Genomic DNA, 19,598 nt, shown 5'->3' with positions numbered 1-19,598 from the left:
CAGCTGTGAAGCCATCTGGACCTGGGCTTTTGTTTGCTGGAAGATTCCTGATTACAGCCTCAAGTTCTGTGCTTGTGATGGGTCTGTTCAGATTTTCTATTTCTTCCTGGTTCAGTTTTGGAAAGTTGTACTTTTCTAGGAATTTGTCCATTTCTTCCAGGTTATTCATTTTATTGCCATATAATTGCTGATAGTATTCTCTAATAATCCTTTGTATTTCTGTGTTGTCAGTTGTGATCTCTCCATTTTCATTTCTAATTTTATTGATTTGGTTCTTCTCCCTTTGTTTCTTGATAAGTCTGGCTAGTGGTTTGTCAACTTTATTTACCTTCTCAAAGAACCAGCTTTTGGCTTTGTTGATTTTTGTATGGTCTCTTTTGTTTCTTTTGCATTTATCTCTGCCCTAATTTTTACGATTTCTTTCCTTCTACTGACCCTGGGGTTCTTCATTTCTTCCTTTTCTAGTTGCTTTAGATGTAGAGTTAGGTTATTTAGTTGACTTTTTTCTTGTTTCTTGAGGTGTGCCTGTATTGCTATGAACTTCCCTCTTAGCACTGCTTTTACAGTGTCCCAGAGGTTTTGGGTTGTTGTGTTTTCATTTTCATTCATTTCTATGCATATTTTGATTTCTCTTTTGATTTCTTCTATGATTTGTTCGTTATTCAGCAGCATGTTGTTCAGCCTCCATATGTTGGCATGTTTAATAGTTTTTCTCCCATAATTGAGATCTAATCTTACTGCATTGTGGTCAGAAAAGATGCATGGAATGATTTCAACTTTTTTGAATTTACCAAGGCTAGATTTATGGCCCAGGATGTGATCTATCCTGGAAAAGGTTCCATGTGCACTTGAGAAAAAGGTGAAATTCATTGTTTTGGGGTGAAATGTCCTATAGATATCTATTAGGTCTAACTGGTTTATTGTATCATTTAAAGATTGTGTTTCCTTGTTAATTTTCTGTTTAGTTGATCTATCCATAGATGTAAGTGGGGTATTAAAATCTCCCACTATTATTGCATTATTGTTAATTTCCCCTTTCATACTTGTTAGTAGTTGTCTTACATATTGCGGTGCTCCTATGTTGGGTGCATAAATATTTATAATTGTTATATCTTCATCTTGGATTGATCCTTTGATCATTATGTAGTTTCCTTCTTTGTCTCTTTTCACAGCCTTTGTTTTAAAGTCTATTTTATCTGATATGAGTATTGCTACTCCTGCTTTCTTTTGGTCTCTATTTGCATGGAATATCTTTTTCCAGCCCTTCACTTTCAGTCTGTGTGTGTCCCTCGTTTTGAGGTGGGTCTCTTGCAGACAACATATATGGGGGTCTTGTTTTTGTATCCATTCAGCCAGCCTTTGTCTTTTGGTTGGGGCATTCAACCCATTTACGTTTAAGGTAATTATTGATAAGTACGATCCCGTAGCCATTTTCTTTATTGCTTTGGGTTCGAGTTTATACACCCTTTCTGTGTTTCCTGTCTAGAAAAGATCCTTTAGCATTTGTTGGAGAGCTGGTTTGGTAATGCTGAATTCTCTCAGCTTTTGCTTGTCTGTAAAGCTTTTGATTTCTCCTTCATATTTGAATGAGATCCTTGCTGGGTACAGTAGTCTGGGCTGTAGGTTATTTTCTTGCATCACTTTAAGTATGTCTTGCCATTCCCTCCTGGCCTGAAGAGTTTCTGTTGAAAGATCGGCTGTTATCCTTATGGGAATCCCCTTGTGTGTTATTTGCTTTTTTTCCCTTGCTGCTTTTAATATTTGTTCTTTGTGTTTGATCTTTGTTAATTTGATTAATATGTGTCTTGGAGTATTTCACCTTGGGTTTATCCTGTTGGGGACTCTCTGGGTTTCTTGGACTTGGGTGATTATTTCTTTCCCTATTTTAGGGAAGTTTTCAACTATTATCTCCTCAAGTATTCTCTCATGGTCTTTCTTTTTGTCTTCTTCTTCTGGGATTCCTATGATTCGAATGTTGGAGCGTTTAACATTGTCCCAGAGGTCTTTAATATTGTTCTCATTTCTTATAATTTGTTTTTCTTTTTTCCTCTCTGTTTCATTTATTTCTACAATTCTATCTTCTAGCTCGTTTATCCTGTCTTCTGCCTCTGTTATTCTACTGTTTGTTCCCTCCAGAGTGTTTCTGATCTCATCTATTGTATTATTCATTGTATATTGACTCTTTTTTATTTCCTCTAAGTCCTTATTAAACCTTTCTTCCATCTTCTCAATCCTTTTCTCCAGGTTATTTATCTGTAACTCCATTTTGCTTTCAAGATTTTGAATCATTTTCACCACCAAAATTCGAAATTCTTTTTCATGTAGATTCCCTATGTCTTCCTCTTTTGTTTCTGTCAGTGGGCATTTATCTTGTTCCTTTACTTGCTGGGTATTTCTCTGCTTCTTCATCTTGCTTATAGTGCTTTGCTTGGGGTGGCCTTTCCCTCTTCTGGCCGTTTGTGGATGTTTCTTTATTATGTAGTTTCCTTGTGGTGTGTTATGTTGGACAGGTGACTTGTCAAGGTTCCCTGGTTATGGAAGCTTGTGTCGGTGTTCTGGTGGGTGGAGCTGGATTTGTTCTCTCTGGAGTGCAATGAAGTGTCCAGTAATGAGTTATGAGATGTCAGAGGGTTTGGAGTGACTTTGGGCAGCCTGTATATTGAAGCTCAGGGCTAGTTTCCTGTGTTACGGGAGAATTTGTGTGGTATGTCTTGCTCTGGAACTTGTTGACCCTTGGGATTAGTATAGGTATGGAGACGTTTGATGAGCTCCTATCGATTAATGTTCCCTGGAGTCAGGAATTCTCTGGTGTTCTCAGGATTCGGGCTTAGGCCTCTTGCCTCTGGTTTTTGGTCTTATTCTTGGAGTAGTCTCTAGACGTCTCTATCTGTCATTTCCAAGGTGGTTCCCTCTGTTTTAGCTTCTGTTTGCTGGTCTCTTCAGTGTCTAATTTCCACCCTGATACTAGGGGGTGGGTGGACACTTTTTAAGGCTCAGTTGTTCAGTCCTGTTCTGGGAAGGGAGGAACGCTGCAGACGAATATCTCTGGCGTCTGTGGGGAGTGCTCGCAGTGTCTCGGCCACACTGGGTTTGCCCCCGCTCACAGCACTTATGCTGTCCCAGTCTACACTGCGCAGGCTCTAGGTTGCTCTGCCGGGAACTGTCCGAGGCCGGCGCCGGGTTGTATGCACTTCCCAGGTCTGAGCGGCTCAAGTTCAGGTTCTCAGGTACTCCACAAAGGCGCAGATTTGGTTGGGCCTGCTATTTGTGCCTTCCCCGGTCCGAGCAGCTCAGGGGACCAGGTGTTTGGTGAGCGTGGTCTCTGCGACTTATCGCCTCCCCAGTCCCCGCCACTCAGTTTTCTGGGTGTACAACCAGCGCACCTTCTCAGGGGGATATCGACCGGCCCGAGCCCAAAAAGTCCTGATTAGCAACAAGCCTGTGTGCAGTTTGTATCAGATGCCTTTCTGGGCCCGCGGTTGCCCGCTCCGGCTCTGGCTGCGCTCCATGCCTGTCTCAGCGGGGGATGGGGGATGGGCCAGCCGCAGCCGGCTCACTCTACTCAGTCCTTTATTCTGTGAGCGGGGCTGGCCGAGTCATATGTTACAGCTTTCCGCCTTTTCGTGGGGAAGCTATCCCACAGTCTGCTTTGCTCTCCCCAGTTCTCTCAAATTGTTCTCGCGGCATTCAAGCCCAGTCCTCTCTCTAAGCAGTTCAGCCGGCTCCTCCCTGCCCAGCCCCCGCTTGCTAATGGCGTCTGCAGGCGTCTGCGCTGCTTCTCCGCTGGGAGTTACCGTTTGGCGGGTAATCTGTGGGTTTTTAAAAAATCTTAAAAAAAAAAAGAGGGTTATGTGGCCCTCTGAGCTTCCAAGGCTCGCCACAGATTTGCCAGTGAGAGTGTTTCCTGGTGTTTGGAAACTTCTCTCTTTTTAAAGCCTCCCTTCCCGGGACAGAGCTCCGTCCTTACTTCTTTTGTCTTGCTTTTTATCTTTTATGTTTTTTCCTACCTCCTTTCGAAGACAATGGGCTGCTTTTCTGGGTGCCTGACATCCTCTGCCAGCATTCAGAAGTTGTTTTGTGGACTTTACTCGCGTTCAAATGTTCTTTTGATGAATTTGTGGGGGAGAGAGTGGTCTCGCCGTCCTATTCCTCCGCCATCTTGTTCCTTCTCTCTCGAGTAGAATTTAAAAATGGGTATTTTAAGTTCCAAATTGGACTTGTACTTTATACCTATTTACTTGGCTGATATTCCGTGAGCTCATAGAGTGCTGCTGCCTGGTGCAACTGTCTTTCTGGAAGTGCTTCTCCCTTTCCTGAAGCACACTTGTGTTTTGTTGTTGTTCAGTCACTGGATCACGTCCAAATCTTTGCAACCTTATGGACTGCAGCACATCAGTCTCCCTGTCCTTTACTAACTCCCAGAGTTTGCTCAAATTCATGTCGATTGAATCAGTTATGCTATCTAACCATTTCATCCTCTGCTGACCCCTTCTCCTTTTGCTTTCACTCTTTCCCAGCATCAGGGTCTTTTCCAGCTGTGGATGCAAGGATATAAAGTCCCAGGACAGTCTCATTATCTCAGAAGAACTCTAAAATGCCATTTGAAACTCTCTGTGGAGGACACTGAAGGTTTTTTGTAAAAGAACCATAACCCACCTCCTTTGTCTTTTAATTCTTTCCCTTCTCATGTAGCAGTTAATTCTAAGAACACTGCCTAATCAACCTCCTGTGCTAAATTTCACTGTAGTCTTCTTCCCAAAGAGCATAACCTGCAACATCAAAAACTTGAAAACAAATATGCAAAAGTGAGACTCAACAAAGCAACAAATTCCTTCTTTGAAATGATCAACCAAAGTGACAGACCTTAAGCAAGACTGATCAACAAATCCAGAAGATACAAATTTAAAATATCAGGAAAGGAAAGGGGATATCACTGCAGATCTTGAAAATGTGAAAACTGTAATAAGAAGATATTATCAACAACTTTATCCCACCAAAAAGTTAAATTTTGATGATAAGGACATATTTATTGAAGATCACAATTTAGCAAAATAGATATTAGAAGAAATAAAACCATAAAAACTTTGTTAAAAAATTTGAAAGCAGAAAAATTGAAAAAATACATAGACAAACATAACTTTCCAAATTTTGCAAAGAATAATTGAAATGCCTTTAAGTAATAGATCCAGAATTTAAAGATCTTTCCACAAAGAAAATTAGAGTTTCAATGGTTTTATGGTGAAGTCTATCAAAATGTTAAGGACTAAATCACTTAAATTCTGTATAAAACACCAGTGGCTAAAAAATGAAAGAATGCTTTCTGAATCCTTTTTGAGTCCACCCAGTATAATACTGATATAAGCTTCAGGTGATAATATGATAAAAGAAAACTATAAACTTAGAAAATCCTATAACAAAATGTAGAAAAATCTAATTAGCAGAGAATCAAAACAATGATAGTATAGTTTGATATTAGAAAATCAATTAATATAATTAATAATATGACAACAGATTAAAGAGAAGTATCACTTAATAGCTGAAGTAAATGCAGTGATAAATCCTTAACCTGATAAACAGTAACTAACAACTAGAGCAATATGATTCCTAATGGTGAAACATTAGAAACATTTCCTTTAATACCACAAATATGACAAAGATGCAGAATGTCTCTACTTCAAATTAACATGGTGATGGAAGTCCTAATCTCTGTGGAAATATAATAAAAAAGGATGACAAACAAAAGGCTTGATGAGGAAGAAAACGTGAACCACACATAAAATTCTATGTAATTATTATATTATTGTCACAGTTCTATAATTGCTTTGTCCTCCTCTGTTACTCTTACTTCTACTGATCTGGAAACTTGTGTATGATCAGAAGAGTTATGTTTAGGGTGAGGCAAGTAAAGCCTTTATCTCAGCCCAAAATGTCAGGGAGCACCAAAATAATTTAGCAGTTAAATAATATTTTTAATGCGATATTTTAAAAGTAAAAGTCAATGCTAAAAAATATCTATGGTGAACATAATTATAAATAAAGAAAGATTATCATTAGTTTAAGACCCTTTGTTGGGTAGAAAGAATAGTTTTTCTTTTATTTTATTAATGAATTATTTCTAACAAGTACCTGGTTTCCTGGCAGGACTGCATTTCTGTCACATCGCATGGAGTGGGCTAATGAGGATGGACAGTAGCATAGGAGCAACTGGGCAATGTACAGCTTTATATCTAGTTACAAATGTCTTATTATAGAGCTTTTATTTTTTCCATGGAAAAGGAATTCTTTTTAGAGAGCACACTTATGCTTTTGCCCCAGGATCAGACATGGCTCCACATGGCACTGGTGAAGAGCTTTATTTTTTGTGTGTAGTCTGGGGTTTCCCAGTTCTGATCTACCTTCATGATCCCTCTGTTAAATTATGATGACCTAGATTTATTGGACTTCATTCCTTCCCCCAGACTGTCCCTGTGCAGTGGCCTCTGGGGGTTCCTTGCCTCACCCTGACTTTGAGTACAGAAGGGCAGTCTCTAGAGAATTATAAAGTAGGCAAAAAAGCTTCTGTAGTACTTCACATTTCCGTGTTATATCACCTTACTTCTGTCAGGCGAGTGTATGCTCCTAGGTTCTGTCTGGTCACAACAAAGATTTGGAGTAACGGACATTAAAGCCCTCAGCGCATCACAGCTCTCCGGTCTTGGACAGACCGTGTTATAGCTCCGTGTTACAGCTCTATTTTATTTAGAAAATAGCAGGAAAATCCATCCTCCAGGCGTGAGGGCATGCCAACCCAAAGACATGAAGAGAAGAGAGTTGGGGAGCGCGCCAGTGCGCAGGAGAGAGAGAGACCCTCGGCCCTTTGGCTCCTCTTTTTATATGTCTTTTCCTTTCCCTGGGCCTGCCTTATATAAATTGGGTTAGCCAGGAGAGTTGTTTGTTCTACCTGAGGTCTTCACTCCGGTCCTTGGACCTTCCTTTGTTCTATTTTCACGGGCTTTCCCCTTCCTTATCATTTAGCCACCGCCATTCTGGATTCCTATTTCCTATTCTAATTGCCTAACACTCCAGTGTTCTTGCCTGGAGAATCCCAGGGATGGGGAAGCCTGGTGGGCTTCCGTCTATGGGGTCACACAGAGTCGGACACGACTGAAGTGACTTAGCAGCAGCAGCAGCAACACTTCCTAACTATGCCCCTTTCCCACTTTCTGACACTCATTTTTTCGTGGTGTTTTTCCTTTTAATCATCTCTAAACATTAAAAGAATGTGTGGAATAAACTCACTCTAAAATATAGAAAACTGAAATCAGCTGAGTGAGCAGCCTCTTCATACTCTGCACAGAAGGAGTTTCTGTTTTATACAAATCAAAGTTTTGCTAACTAAAACACTAAATATTAAATATTAACTAGTGAGTGAACAAATGGAGCCTTACTGCTGCTGCTGCTGCTAAGTCACTTCAGTCGTGTCCGACTCTGTGTGACCCCATAGATGGAAGCCCACCAGGCTCCCCCGTCCCTGGGATTCTCCAGGCAAGAACACTGGAGTGGGTTGCCATTTCCTTCTCCAATGTGTGAAAGTGGAAAGTGAAAAGTGAAAGTGAAGTCGCTCAGTCGTGTCCGACCCTTAGCGACCCCACGGACTGCAGCCTACCAGGCTCCTCCATCCATGGGATTTTCTAGGCAATAGTACTGGAGTGGCTTGCCATTGCCTTCTCCGGGAGCCTTACTATAACTCCTTAATTTTTCGTAACAATTACCTCTTCTTGAACTATGCATAAAGGCAGTTTTAAAATGTATCACACTAGAAATACATAACATCTTTACATGTAAGCCTAGAGAGGAGGAAAAATTCTTTTCCCTTGTACCTTCCTAGGTTCTCCAGAAATTTAATTTCTGGACCCACTTCCTAAAGTCGAGAAATTAAACTGACCAAAGACAGATTAACAATATAAAAATAAAATGAACTTTATTAGTTTTTGCGTCATGCATACCCATGAGAACACCTAGAGATGAATAACTCCAAGAGATGGTTGGAACTTGGGCTTACTAGCACCTTAACAAAAGACAGTAAACTTCTAGAGAAGTAGGAAGACAAAGGAAAAGGACTTTGTCTTCTAGGGTGGCAAATTGTAGGAAAGCAGATATATGGAAAAGGAAAATTAATGGTTTAGATGAGAGCTAGTTTTAGCAAGGTTTGTTATGGAGATTCCGCTGTTATGGTCTCCAGGTTGACAGAGGTCTAAAGTTGTCCTTTGGAGAAGGAAATGGTAACCCACTCCAGTATTCTTGCCTGGAGAATCCTATGAACAGTAGCCTGGCAGGCTCCAATCTATGAGGTCACAAGAGTTGGACACAAGTGACTAAACCATCACTAGCAAAGTTGTCCCTGTTAATTAACATCTGTCCTGCCTGGTAGAGATGGGAGAGGAGACATACTTGCAAATTTATGTCCTATTAATACTTTTAGGCATAGTGCAGAGAGGTTTTCTTGGACCTGATTTCTCTCAACTGCCTTCAGCTCAAAATAATCCTTATGCCAAAGTGGCACATTTTGGAGTGACATACTCTGTTATTCTACAAGGCCAAGAATTTTATTTACAAAAATAATGTATCTGGATGTGAACATTAAGGACACTACTTCTAAGAAAATTAAATTTTTGAAGTCTTAATTAAATCCAAAATAGGCAATGTGTGCCAACACTACAAAAGACTTCAAAAGTCTCTTCATCTGCCAACTGTTTCCCACTTTGAGCATGAATTTTATTCCTCTCTTGAGTGTCATGTTATACTCCCTGAAACCTGCACAACTGCCATTGAAACCCAGAAGGAATATAGAGTGTTAGGTATTATATAGACTTTGTTGAACCGTGTTCCAGTGACTAAATCCCTATAGTCGAATTCCTGAGTTTATAATTTAGATAAGTTGGTTTTTTATTTGGTGACTCTGGGGAAGGGAATTTGGGTAGAGATAACAGCTAGTGTTTTCTAAGCACTTACCACGTGCCAGGCATGATTCTAGGTTATTAATATGGGTTATCTCATTTACTCCTCACAATAGTCCTATTTAATCTTCTTTTGCATACTTTTCATGTGAGGGAACTGAGAGATATATATAGATTATGGAACTTGCCCTCACACAGTTAGCATATGAAGGGAAGCCAGCGAGATACACATACTCAGCTAGGAAAAAGGCTCGACATATCACATTTAGCATACTTTTCTAAATCTTTTATTCACCATCACCAATTCATAGTTGACAATTATTCTCTCTCTCTCTCTTTCATTAACTCATCAATTTTCCATGACTTGGTAAGCTGAACTTTAAAAGCAAATCATAATAACCATCTGCAACGCTTTAAAAAGTTTTGAATATATTTACATGTTACATAAAGACCAGTAAAAAGAATACCTAAAAAAATTATGCAGACCCCTGATCAATCCCAAGGAATTCTATTTATTCCCTGTTCCAGCTTAGATGCTGTATCAGACTACCTAAATGTGAAGAAAACAAATTCCTGCTCTCCTTTCCCATTAAGCAGGATCTGGATCATGGAGAAAGCAAGAGAGTTCCAGAAAAACATCTATTTCTGCTTCACTGACTATGCCAAAGCCTTTGACTGTGTGGATCACAATAAACTGTGGAACATTCTGAAAGAGATGGGAATACCAGACCACCTGACCTGCCTCTTGAGAAACCTGTATGCAGATCAGGAAGCAACAGTCAGAACTGTACATGGAACAACAGACAGGTTCCAAATAGGAAAAGGAGTATGTCAAGGCTGTATATTGTCACCTTGCTTATTTAACTTATATGCAGAGTACATCATGAGGAACGTGCAGAGTACATCATGAGGAACGCTGGGCTGGAAGAAGCACAAGCTGGAATCAAGATTGCTGGGAGAAATATCAATAACCTCAGATATGCAGATGACACCACCCTTATGGCAGAAAGTGAAGAGGAACTCAAAAGCCTCTTGATGAAAGTGAAAGAGGAGAGTGAAAAGGTTGGCTTGAAGCTCAACATTCAGAAAACAAAGATCATGGCATCTGGTCCCATCACTTCATGGGATATAGATGGAAAAACAATGGAAACAGTGTCAGACCTTATTTTTGGGGCTCCAAAATCACTGCGGATGCTGATTGCAGCCATGAAATTAAAAGACGCTTACTCCTTGGAAGGAAAGTTATGACCAACCTAGATAGCATATTAAAAAGCAGAGACATTACATTGCCAACCAAGGTCCGTCTAGTCAAGGCTATGGTTTTTTCCCGTGGTCATATATGGATGTGAGAGTTGGACTGTGAAGAAAGCTGATCTCCGAAGAATTGATGCTTTTGAACTGTGGTGTTGGAGAAGACTCTTGAGAGTCCCTTGAACTGCAAGGAGATCCAACCAGTCCATTTTAAAGGAGATCAGTCCTGGGTGTTCATTGGAAGGACTGATGCTAAAGCTGAAACTCCAATACTTTGGCCACCTCATGCGACGAGTTGACTCACTGGAAAAGACTCTGATGCTGGGAAGGATTGGGGGTGGGAGGAGACGGGGACGACAGAGAATGAGATGGCTGGATGGCATCACCGACTCTACGGACATGATTTGAGTGAACTCTGGGAGTTGGTGATGGACAGGGAGGCCTGGTGTGCTGTGATTCATGCGGTCGCAAAGAGTCGGACATGCCTGAGCAACTGAACTGAACTGAATGATAGGCAAAAACAAAACAAAACAGCTCATTAAAGCAACAGTAACAACTGAACAATTAAAAATGTAATTCTTTCAAAGTTCTTCCTTCTACTTGTACAAAAATATTCACCCAAACTATATGTTTACTCATACAGGGCAAATTGTGCAAAATTTAATGCATAGAAAACACAAGTGGTGTCCGTTATAATGAAATAAAACAAGCATCAAAGGCACAATATTCATAAAACAGCTAGAATCTATAACCCACTAAAATTCAGGCTACCAGCCAAATACTACAACAGCTTCAAACATCAGGCAGCTTCAGCTGTATGATTCGAAACTGATAATGCATAATTTCCAAAGAGCTCTAGGTAGGTAAACAGTGGTGATGCAATGAGTTATTTGTGCCAGGTATTTATTTCTTTACTGTCTGATTGTTCCAGCTCCCCAGAGATTAGGAGTCTATCACCTGCTGTTCCTCAGCTGCTGAGATCAGACTATAACACAGATGGAGGGCCTGCGTTCTCAAAGCTACTGCTTCACCGAGATAAGGCCGCACTGAAGTGCTCAGCTTTCCCTCCCTCTGAACGAGCCTGAACAGCCATCAATAATACACAGTTACTTCTCAACTGTTATGTTGAACAACACTGCCTTGCACACACAGGTGAAATTTGATAAAAAGGAGTTATTTAAGTCACTTGAAATGCCTGTAAGTTCATTATTTCTAGCTCTTGGGTTATCTCTCTTTCCTTATTTTTTTTTCTTCTTTCTCTCCTTCTCCCTAATCTACTGCCAAAATGCAATGATTTAAAAACTCAGTGGAAATATTGGGTCACATTTCTGCACCAGTTGTTTGCCTTGAATGTTTCTGGTGAGCTATTCTTCACCACTTTGTCATTCTGCTGTTATTCATGGCATTATATCTCTAAGTATGAGAACATTGCAAAAATCTACTATGCCCATTCAGAAACATGTATTATACCTGGTTTTTACCTTGCAATTAGAATAAGCCACTTTTCAGAAGCCAAAGAAAGATAGTTGCAATCCCTAGCATCACACACATTTATACAGTTCTTAATTTTATCAAAAGACAGATCGTTTTCCCTGAAAACTCCTAAATATGCAAATACAAACTGCTCACCCACCTTCCTGCCACTGGAGATTGGTAGAAAGGGTCAAATTGTGCCACTAAATAGTACTTCTTATAATTCACCAGGTTGATCAAACAGCTTCATCATTATTGACAACAGCTTTTTTTCCCCCCTGTGAGGTAGAAAGCTCCTTAGCTTAGAACCAGAGATCAATTATTGCTTAATGTTATCAATATATTTTTATTCTTTCCCTCCTGACAGGTCCTTGAGTAACCATGTTTGGTGGCTAAATTTTCCCCCTTCAGCTACTCTGGGGATTCTTGTGTAATAGTTTTAAAAATACTTTAATCTGATGCTTCCACACTTCAGAAGTTTATTGGGAACATTGAGCGCAGATATAGCTTATGATACAGAACCAATGATAAGAAATTCACTGTCACATAATTTTTAAACATTGAACTGATTAAATATGCATTGCCTGAGTTATTACTGTATATTTTAAATCCACATATTTTAATGTGTTTTCCCATTATTTCCTTAACTTCTCTTATAATTGTTGTTTAGTCACTAAGTCATGTCTGACTCTTTTGTGACCCAATGGACTATAGCCCACCAAGTTCCTCTATCCATGGGATTCTCCAGGCAAGAATACTGGAGTGGGTTGCCATCCTTCTCCAGGGGATCTTCCCAACCCAGGGGTTGAACCCGTGTCTCCTATTCAGCAGGCGGATTCTTTACCACTGAGCCACCTGGGAAGCCCTAGCTTATAGCAGTAGAACCCTATCTTTTACTGTTGATAGAGCATTTTGATTCCTCCATTAAACTCAAAGTAAACTGCTTCATCTGCTTCCCTGGTTACTCAGTGGTGAAAAACCTGCCTGCCAATGCAGGAGACTCAGATTTGATCCCTGGGTCAGGAGATTGCCTGGAAAAGGAAATGGCAACCCACTTCAGTATACTTGCCTGGGAAATCCCATGGACAGAGGAGCTTGGCTGTCTACGGTCTGTGGGGTCATAAAAGAGTCAGATGCAATGTAGCAACTAAACAACAACAACAACAACAAACTGTTTCTTACTGAAAATCAAGCATTGGGAAAACAGTTAAACATGACCCACCAAAGACTGAATGACCTGTTCACATTCTATCATGAAAGTGGGGTAATTTAAATGGAAGTTTGCTTTGTTTTTGTAAACTTATATTGACTTACCTATACTTTTAAGTCATTCTGCCAAATGTTGTCTTTGTTGTTCAAGTGCTAAGTCATGTTCAACTATTTGCAACCCCAAAGACTGCAGCATGCCAGGCTCCCATATCCTTTGCTATCTCCTGGAGTTTGCTCAGAATTCATTCCCATTGAGTCGGTGATGCTATCCAACCATCTCATCCTTTGCTGTCCCCTTCTCTTTTTGTTGTCAATCTATCCCAGCATCAGGGTCTTTTCCAGTAAGTTGACTCCTTGCATCAAGTAAAAGTGAAAGTCCCTCAGTTGTGTCTGACTCTTTGCAATACCATGGACTGTAGAGTCCATGGAATTCTCCAGGCCAGAATACTGGAGTGGGTAGCCTTTTCATTCTCCAGGGGATCTTCCCAACCCAGGGATCCAACCCAGGTCTCCTGTATTGCAGGAGAATTATTTACCAGTTGAGCCACAAGGGAAGCCCATCTTTATATCAGGTGGCTAAATTATTGGAGCTTCAGCTCAGCATTAGTCCTTTCAATGGATATTTAGGGTTGATTTCCTTTAGGATTGACTAGCTTAATCTTGCTGTCCAAGGGACTCTGAAGAGTCTTCTCCAGCACCACAATTCAAAAGCATCAGTTCTTCAGTGCTCAACCTTCTTTGTGGTACAGCTCTCACATATGTACATGGCTACCGGAAAACCCATAGCTTTAACTATCAGACCTTTGTTGGCAAAGTGATATCTCTGCTTTTTAATACACCCTCTAGGTTTCTCATAGCTTTTTTTCCCAAGAAGCAAGCGTCTTTGAATTTCATGACTACAGTCAATGTCTGCAGTGATTTTGGAACCCAAGAAAATAAAATCTGTCACTGCTTCCATTCCCCCCCCCCTTTTATTTGCCATGAAGTGGTGGGACCAGATGCCATGATCTTAGTTTTGTTAATGATTCAGTTAATCCCACCCAAACCCATAGGGCTTAATATCTGCTTCTATCATATTTATGCAAAGTATGTGAATCATATAAAACATGCTCATTGATAGGTGATATTTGACATCTGGCAAATAACAAATCTGATGTACTGAATAGTGGGGTGGTAGGTATGATGGCAGATTTCTTTTAATGACACACCTTCTAACCTTTGACTACCAGCAAGAAACGTATCACACTTGACAGAGAATTCTGTGAGAGCAAGAGAAAGCATAAAGAATTCACGTCAATGTATGGCAAAACCAACCAATATAATATTGTAAAATAATTAGCCTCCAATAAAAAATTTAATAAAAAAGAATTATTTAATTCTAACAGCATCTTCCATCCTCACTAACCCCAGGTATTTAAACATAAGCAATTCTTTGAGCTATTCTCAGTACTTTTCTCATAATGAAAGTGTTATCAAAAGTGGGGTCTGACTGCTCGCTGTTCAAAAGTCTCAGAATATTACCTATAGCCCATGAGGAGGAGGAGGTCCTTGAGATCCCGGCCTTTGCTTAATGACTAAACTTTTATTCGGTCTCAGTTGACTATTTTCTTGTTTCTGCATTTTCTCACTTTTCTGGTTAAACTCATTGTTGGATATATATATGTTTTTTTTTTTTTTTGACACACAGAAGTCACGCTGAGAACCTGGTGGGGAAGGACCACAGGGTCCTGCTCCATTTCAAAACACTTTCAAACTGAAGAATAAATGTCACCATTGATAAAAATATTAAAAAATGTACCTAGAATGCTGTACAGCAAATTTCTCAAGGCAAATAGTCTCAATATAAAACCTCTGTGTATGTGTGTGTGTGAGAGAGATTTCTTTTTGATTTGCAATTTCACTACATTTAATAAGGAAGTTAAAACCTATTTTATTAAATCATATCAAAGGTTATATCTCCAATGACAGTCAACTCATGTTTTTTACACTCAGAAGAAATTAAATATTTTATATCTCTAATTTTCAAATTGTATTCTGACTATAAGATATATTAGTTTTAGCAATAGATAATTATTTCATTAAATATATAAGAAACTATTGAAAGGTTGTTGCTGAACCACAAAAATACGCCAGGATTTTTGGCCTCTGGAGGAGAAGAATTCAATCCAGGGCCAGAGACAAAGCTTGATCACTCAGAGCTTTTGTGAAATAAAGTTTTATTAAAGTATAAAGGAGATAGAGAAAGCTTCTGACATAGGTATCAGAAGGGGGCAGAAAGAGCACCCCCCTGCTAGTTTTTAGCTGGATGTTATATAGTCACTAGCACTCTGTTAATGAAAGAAAGGAATGTCTTAAAACTTGGAGAATGGCACCAGGCCCCTCATCCATAAAGTGTATTTTGGGATAATCTTGGCACCAGATGAGTAATCCCGGGCCATAAAAAAAGGCAGACTGCCATACAAATAGTTTCATTTACACAGATTAGGGAAACAATGTCTAAGTATAACATACTGGTTTGTCAAGTTGGTTCTGAGCCATTAGGTGGAACCGTCTTGAAGGAAGACAGAGTCTGGGGTAAATGCATAGTATATTAACATAGCTTAAGACAAACATTTCCATAAGAAAAATGCATTGGTTAACTCAGGGTTTGAGAATAGTCAACTTCAGGTGGAACCAGTACTGGCAACACAGTATTTTAGGAGAAACCTCTTCTTAAATTTGTATAGAGAAGGGGGGGGGATATATATATATATATATATATATATCTCACTAGTTTGTTTCCTCCTGCCACTTAAGAGAGAGACAAAAAATGTCTGACACTTGCAGCCTATTTCCTCCATTTGGAGATTCCTGGCCTTCCTGCCTGTTACCCTCTCACTGTGATTGATGTATAACAAACTGAATGAACTTATTTCTAGTTTTCATTATTGATTATGATTTACTTATTCTGAAAGCCAAACAAATTTTCTAATTTTCATTCTTGATGATTATTTAACTATTCTGAAAGCCAAAAATATAAAGAAATATTATGTATTTTATCATGCTCCTTGCTTCATAAATGACAAATTCTAGCAATACACATAGCATAGACTTATTACAACTTAATAATGGGAAATAGCATATTGATATATTATGTAATTTTTATAATTTTCAGTAAATAAATAAAATCATTATGTCAGATGTGTGAGATTTCAATTTTGAGTGCAAAGCATTTACTAATTTGTCTTTCAAGATGTGTGTCACTATTTGTTTTTCAATCTTTTTAATAATATTCCTTGAAACATATATTTATGCAAATTGATAAATTGGACCTTATGAGACAAAGAGAAAGAATAGGATGTTTGACTTGAAAATGAGAATTGACTTTGCTAATTTGGTAGTATTCTGGACAGTTTTTCATAAATTGAATGAAATTAATCTGCAGCTCAAACTCATCTGACAAATCTTTAAAGTTCAAGCTAAGAACATTTAAAAACATTAAATTAATAAACCCGTAACAGAACTAAAATATCTTCATAACTCCAATTCTGTCTCAGTCAAGATTCAACAGATGACATGCTAAAATTAGAAATTTTGAAGGCAGTTTACTTAGAAAGAGCCTAATTAAAGGGGAATGTTGGAAGTACGGAAGAACCACAAAGAATGAAATGAGAACTAGGGCCAAGAAGCTGACATTACCATTTAGCCAGAGGAACAAGGGAAGGGAGGACTTATTGAACCCTGGAAGGAAAGTTAATCTTGCAGACAAGGCTGCTTGGAAATGAGCACTTTTGTTTTGGGACAGCCAGTCTGAGCTGCCTTAAAGCAGAAAGATCCAGGAGAATAAAGACCCAGAATAAAAACCCAGACTTTATTCACTTCTCTCCTTCATGTAATCTGCTAGGGCTTCCTATAGCTGAAGCTAGAGAGAAATCAGGAGGCTTGAAAGCCCACTGACTTCTTGATACAAGGCCACATACAGAGAACAGGACAAAGAAGGAAAGAGAATGAATTTGGAGGGGTACATAAAAAGCATCTAATACAAGACTTTTCTTATTATATCAAGTTAAACAAGATGCACCAAAGAGAGAGAATAACAGGTAGAATCAATTGTTATTTACCTATTTTAATATTTGGTGATCCCTCCTTTATTAATGAAGGTTCTTCAGAGAAACAATCTATAAGATATACATATAGATATATAGAAAGAGATTTCTTTATGAGGGATTGGTTCACATGATTATGGAGGCTAAGAAGACTTTTCATGTGCTATCTGCAAGCTGGAGCTTGAAGGAGAGCTGGTGGTGTAGTACAGTTCAAACGTGAAGCCCTGAGAACCAGGGAAGCCAATGACATAAATCCCAGGTTCAGTTGAATTGCCAGCCCTGAGAACTAGGACATCCAACGTTTGAGGGCAGGGAAAGATGGATGTCCAGCTTAAGCAAAGAGTAAATTTGCCCTTTCTCTGACTTTTTAGTTCTGTCAGTCCATCTGACTGAATGACTGAATGATGTCCATCTGCAGTGGTCTGGGCAACCTTCTTTACTCAGTTTATCAAGTCAATGCTAATCTCTTCATTCGATAACCAGCTGAAATTGCTTATTAGGTCTATTTTACATTACCTTTGATTGTCTTTAGTTTATCAGTCAGTGAGTGAACATATAACCTACTATGCTGATGATTTTAATTGCTTCTTTCCAATAGTAGTGAGTCTCCACCTACTATGCTGATGATTTTAATTGCTTCTTTCCAATAATAGTGAGTCTCCACTTCTCCCTTTTTGTGAGATTTCATTGGCAGGAACTTGCCTTAGAAAACTGAAAAGTGTTAGTGATAATATGCTTCATATTTTAATTGGAATGCCTCCAGTGTTTCACAGTTCAGAATACCACTGAGTATTGATTTCAAATCAATACAGTCTAATGAAAACTTTTTGTTGTTGTTGTTTCTGGTTGTTGATGTTGCTTTCCTGGTTATTCTCCAACTGCTAACTTACCCAATTTACATGGTTAAGAGATTTAACCAAATGCCTTTTTGACATACATTTTAATCATTTTATTTTTTTATTTTTTATTTTTTCACCAAGTAAACAGAGTTTTAAAGGCTGGCTCAGTCATGGAGAGCTGTTTCCTGTGGCTCAACAAGTTTATAATAAACACAGTTAAACTTTTATTTATGGCGCAGCTGCTAATTGCACCATAAACATTTTTTCTTTTTTTTTTTTTCTATGTCTCTTTTGCAGTCTCTTATACAGGGTTCAGGTTACCATTTTTCTAAATTCCATATATATGCGTTAATATACGGTATTGATGTTCTTCTTTCTGGCTTACTTCACTCTGTATAATTGGCTCCAATTTCATCCACCTCATTAAAACTGATTCAAATGCATTCTTTTTGATGGCTGAGAAATACTCCATTGTGTATATGTACCAAAGCTTTCTTATCCATTCATCTGCAGATGGACATCTAGGTTGCTTCCATGTCCTGGCTATTATAAACAGTGCTGCAATGAACATTGGAGTACATGTGTCTCTTTCAATTCTGGTTTCCTCCATGTGTATGCCCAGGAGTGCGATCGCTGGATCATATGGCAGTTCTATTTCCAGTTTTCTGAGGAATCTCCACACTGTTCTCCATAGTGGCTGTACTAGTTTGCATTCCCACCAACAGTGTAAGAGGGTTCCCTTCTCTCCACACCCTCTCCAGCACTTATTGCATGTAGACTTTTGGATAGCAGCCATTCTGACTGGTGTGAAATGGTATCTCATTGTGGTTTTGATTTGCATTTCTCTGATGATGAGGGATGTTGAGCATTTTTTCATGTGTTTATTAGCCATCTTTATGTCTTCTTTGGAGAAATGTCTGTTTAGTTCTTTGGCCCATTTTTTGATTGGGTCACTTAGTTTTCTGGAATTAAGCTGCAGGAGCTGCTTGTATAATTTGGAGATTAATCCTTTATCAGTTGCTTCATTTGCTATTATTGTCTCCCATTCTGAAGGTTGTCTTCTCACCTTGCTTAGAGTTTCCTTTGCTGTGCAGAAGCTTTTGATTTTAATTAGGTCCCATTTGATTTATTTTTGCTTTTATTTCCAATATTCTGGGAGGTGGATCTTGGAGGATCCTGCTGTGATTTATGTCGGAGAGTGTTTTGCCTACGTTCTCCTCTAGGAGTTTTATAGTTTCTGGTCTTACATTTAGATCTTTAATCCATTTTGAGTTTATTTTGGTGTATGGTGTTAGGAAGTGTTCTAGTTTCATTCTTTTACAAGTGGCTGACCAGTTTTCCCAGCACCACTTGTTAAAGAGACTGTCTTTTCTCCATTTTATATTCTTGCCTCCTTTGTCGAAGATAAGGTGTCCACATTTTAATCATTTTAATGATGATTTTTAACTTAGATTGATTATAATGATGTTTTAGGAATCTCCAGAGAATCACAACCAATAGGATATGTATGGATATGTATGAAAGGAAGTTTATTATGGGAATTAGCTCACATAATTATGGAAACCAAGAAGTCCCAGGATCCACAATCTGCAAACTGGTGAACTAGGAAGTCCTGTAGTACAATTCAGTTCAAGTCTGAAGGTCTGAGAACCAGGAGAGTTAATAGTGTAAATCCCAATTCTAGTCTTAACACCTTAGAACCAAGAAAATGATACCAGAGGGCAGGTGAAGATGGATGTTTCCGCTCAGCTGAAAATTCAGCAAATTCACCTTTCCTACCTTTTTCTATTCAGGTCTTCATCAAA

The sequence above is a fragment of the Moschus berezovskii genome, chromosome 9 (genome assembly GCF_049115385.1).
Source record: "Moschus berezovskii isolate FMDL1 chromosome 9, NW_MosBer_1.0, whole genome shotgun sequence".
Classification (NCBI taxonomy): Eukaryota; Metazoa; Chordata; class Mammalia; order Artiodactyla; family Moschidae; genus Moschus; species Moschus berezovskii.
The sequence above is the reverse complement of the archived record's forward strand: the minus strand, read 5'-3'. Positions refer to the sequence as shown.